Below are 4353 nucleotides of genomic sequence, written 5' to 3'. Positions count from 1 at the left end.
TGTGTCGGCCTAGGGAGGCTGTGCCGGGCCCCCTGGAGATCTAAAGGATGACCATGAGGTCAAAAGGATGACCAGTAGTTGTGGTTCTCGCCCCGGGACTTGGGTCAGAGTATAGCCCAAGTGGAGCACTTGTGTCGGCCTAGGGAGGCTGTGCCGGGCCCCCTGGAGGTCTAAAGGATGACCAGTAGTTGTGGTTCTCGCACCGGGACTTGGGTCAGAGTACAGCCCAAGTGGAGCACTTGTGTCGGTCTAGGGAGGCTGTGCCGGGCCCCCTGGAGGTCTAAAGGATGACCAGTAGTTGTGGTTCTCGCCCCGGGCCGTGGGTCTGAGTATGGCCCAAGTGGGGCACTTGCGTCGGACTGGGGAGGCTCTGCCGCGCCCCCTGGAGGTCAAAAGGATGACCAGTAGTTGTGGTTCTCACCCCGGGTCGTGGGTCCGAGTCTGGCCCGAGTAGAGCACTTTGGTCGGCTACCGGGGGGTGTGCCGTGCCCCCTGGAGCCATGGGAGTGAGCTCCAGCAGACTGGTATTTTTCGGAGAACCAGGCCCACACTCCTCAGACTTTGTGCCCAGGGACAGGCCACCAAAATCGGCCGCGGCTCGTGCACTTTGCCCCTGCGTTTCTCCCAGAACCAGAGCCGGAAAAATCCCAAAATTGATGCCCAGAGATAGTCGACTCTGCCTGGAATAGATTGCCACCCAAACCCGCCAACTCACGCTGGTTTTCCGATGGCCTCACCTACTAACCCGAGCATGGTCATCGCTCGCACCTTCCAAAACCTCCAGGGGCGCAGGCACTTTTCATTTACTGGCCATAAGGCCGACCGCCTTAAGCGTTAAGCGATAAGCGAAAGGCTTAGTTTGGACTTAGTTTTTGGAGCGACGAGGTCGCCGTTTTGTCAATTCTGAACCGATTTTCACGCGGTTTTCGACTGCCTGCGCCTGGGGAGCCGCCCAGAAGCCCCAGGCAGTGTTCTGGGTGGACTTCCGGACCGGTCCGGACCCGGTACCGGCCGGGGGAACCGCACCACGCCTCTCGGGCGTTTCTACACCGATTTTCGCGGGGTTTTCGACTGCATAGACGGGGCCACCTGCTGCAGGGCCCGAGGGAGGGCCTTACTGAGCTGGGTCCGACGCAGGGCCCGGTTCCTGGAGCCCGCTGGGGGGGGGGGGGGGTTCTCTAAGGCTCACGGCGGGCTGCTGAGGGGCCGGATCGGATGCAGACAGGCGCTCCTCTGCCCAGGTCTTTGCTCCCCTGCCCCACTAGGAATGGAAGACACACTGCCAACAGCTTCTGGAGGGTGATGGGCCCTGCTGCAGACCAGGTCCGACCCAGGTTTCAGCTATCCCACCCAGCAGGGACTTAAAGACACACTGCCATCAGCTTCTGGAGGCTGCTGAGCTCTACTATAGAGCAGGTCCGACCCAGGTTTCAGCTCCTGCAGCCCACTAGGACTTAAACACACACTGCCATCAGCGTCTGGATGGTGATGGGCCCTGCTGCAGACCAGGTCCGACCCAGGTTTCAGCTATCCCACCCCGCAGGGACTTAAAGACACACTGCCATCAGCTTCTGGAGGCTGCTGAGCTCTACTATAGAGCAGGTCCGACCCAGGTTTCAGCTCCTGCAGCCCACTAGGACTTAAACACACACTGCCATCAGCGTCTGGATGGTGATGGGCCCTGCTGCAGACCAGGTCCGACCCAGGTATCAGCTCCTGCACCCCGCAGGGAATTGAAGACACACTGCCATCAGCTTCTGGAGGCTGCTGAGCTCTGCTATAGACCAGGTCCGACCCAGGTTTCAGCTCCTGCACCCCGCAGGGAACTAAACACACACTGCCATCTGCAACTGGAGGCTGCTGAGCCCTGCTGCAGACCAGGTCCGACCCAGGTTATGGCTCTCCCACCCCCCTGGGACTTAAACACACACAGCCATCAGCTTCTGGATGGTGATGGGCCCTGCTGCAGACCAGGTCCGACCCAGGTTTCAGCTCCTCAACCCCGCAGGGACTTAAACCCACACCGCCATCAGCTTCTGGAGGGTGATGGGCCCTGCTGCGGGCCAGGTCCGACCCAGGTTTCAGCTCTCCCACCCCGCAGGGACTTAAACACACACAGCCATCAGCTTCTGGGGGCTGCTGAGCCCTGCTGCAGACCAGGTCCGACCCAGGTTTCAGCTCTCCCACCCCGCAGGGTCTTTAACACACACACTGCCATCAGCTGCTGGAGGCTGCTGAGCTCCGCTATAGACCAGGTCCGACCCAGGTTTCTGCTCCTGCACCCCGCAGGGAATGAAAGACACACTGCCATCAGCTTCTGGAGGCTGCTGAGCCCTGCTGCAGACCAGGTCCGACCCAGGTATCGGCTCTCCAACCAGGCAGAGACTTAAACACACACACACACACACACACTGCCATCAGCTTCTGGGGGCTGCTGAGCTCTGCTGTAGACCGGGTCCGACCCAGGTTTCTGCTCCTCCACCCCGCAGGGACTTAAACACACACTGCCACCAGCTTCTGGAGGGTGATGGGCCCTGCTTTAGACCAGGTCTGACCCGGGATATAGCTCTCCCACCCCGCAGGGACTTAAACACTCACTGCCATCAGCTGCTGGAGGCTGCCGAGCTCTGCTGCAGACCAGGTCCCACCCAGGTTTCTGCTCCTGCACCCCGCAGGGACTTAAACACACACTGCCACCAGCTTCTGGAGGGTGATGGGCCCTGCTGTGGACCAGGTCCGACCCGGATATCAGCTCTCCCACCAGGCAGGGACTTAAACACACACTGCAATCAGCTGCTGGAGGCTGCTGAGCTCTACTATAGACCAGGTCCGACCCAGGTTTCAGCTCTCCCACCAGGCAGTGACTTAAAGACACACTGCCATCAGCTGCTGGAGGCTGCTGAGCTCTTCTATAGACCAGGTCCGACCCAGGTTTCAGCTCTCACACCAGGCAGGGACTTAAACACACACTGCCATCAGCTGCTGGAGGCTGCTGAGCTCTGCTATAGACCAGGTCCGACCCAGGTTTCAGCTCTCCCACCAGGCAGGGACTTAAAGACACACTGCCATCAGCTGCTGGAGGCTGCCGAGCCCTGCTGCAGACCATGTCCGACCCAGGTTTCAGCTCTCCCACCAGGCAGGGACTTAGAGGCACGCTGCCATCAGCTTCTGGAGGCTGCTGAGCTCTGCCATAGACCAGGTCCGACCGAGGTTTCAGCTCTCCCACCCCGCAGGGACTTAAACACACACTGCCATCAGCTGCTGGAGGCTGCTGAGCTCTGCTATAGACCAGGTCCGACCCGGGATATAGCTCTCCCACCCCGCAGGGACTTAAACACACACTGCCATCAGCTGCTGGAGGCTGCTGAGCTCTTCTATAGACCAGGTCCGACCCAGGTTTCAGCTCTCCCACCCCGCAGGGACTTGAACACACACTGCCATCAGCTTCTGGAGGCTGCTGAGCTCTGCTATAGACCAGGTCCGACCCAGGTTTCTGCTCCTCCACCCCGCAGGGAATTAAAGACACACTGCCATCAGCTTCTGGATGGTGATGGGCCCTGCTGCAGACCAAGTCCGACCCGGGTTACAGCTCTCCCACCAGGCAGGGAATTAAACACACACTGCCATCAGCTGCTGGAGGCTGCTGAGCTCCGCTATAGACCAGGTCCGACCCGGGTTCCTGCTCCTGCACCCCGCAGGGACCAAAACACACACACTGCCATCAGCTTCTGGAGGCTGCTGAGCTCTTCTATAGACCAGGTCCGACCCAGGTTTCAGCTCTCCCACCAGGCAGGGACTTAAACACACACTGCCATCACCTTCTGCTGGCTGCTGAGCTCTGCTGCAGACCAGGTCCGACCCAGGTTTCAGCTCCTGCACCCCGCAGGGAACTAAACACACACTGCCGTCACCTTCTGCTGGCTGCTGAGCCCTGCTGCAGACCAGGTCCGACCCAGGTTTCAGCTCCTGCACCCCGCAGTGGATTAAAGACACACTGCCATCAGGTTCTGGAGGCTGCTGAGCTCTGCTGCAGACCAGGTCCGACCCAGGTTATGGCTCTCCCACCCCGCAGGGACTTAAACACACACCGCCGTCAGCTTCTGGATGGTGATGGGCCCTGCTGCAGACCAGGTCCGACCCACGTTTCAGCTCTCCCACCCCGCAGGGGATGAAACACACACTGCCATCAGCTTCTGGAGGCTGCTGAGCTCTGCTAAAGACCAGGTCCGACCCAGCTTTCAGCTCTCCCACCAGGCAGGGAGTTAAAGACACACTGTCATCGGCTTCTGGAGGGTGCTGAGCCCTGCTGCACACCAAGTCTGACCCAGGTTTCAGCTCATCCACCCCGCAGGG

Source organism: Nothobranchius furzeri, unplaced genomic scaffold (assembly GCF_043380555.1).
Source record: "Nothobranchius furzeri strain GRZ-AD unplaced genomic scaffold, NfurGRZ-RIMD1 Scf032, whole genome shotgun sequence".
NCBI classification, from domain to species: Eukaryota; Metazoa; Chordata; class Actinopteri; order Cyprinodontiformes; family Nothobranchiidae; genus Nothobranchius; species Nothobranchius furzeri.
The sequence above is the reverse complement of the archived record's forward strand: the minus strand, read 5'-3'. Positions refer to the sequence as shown.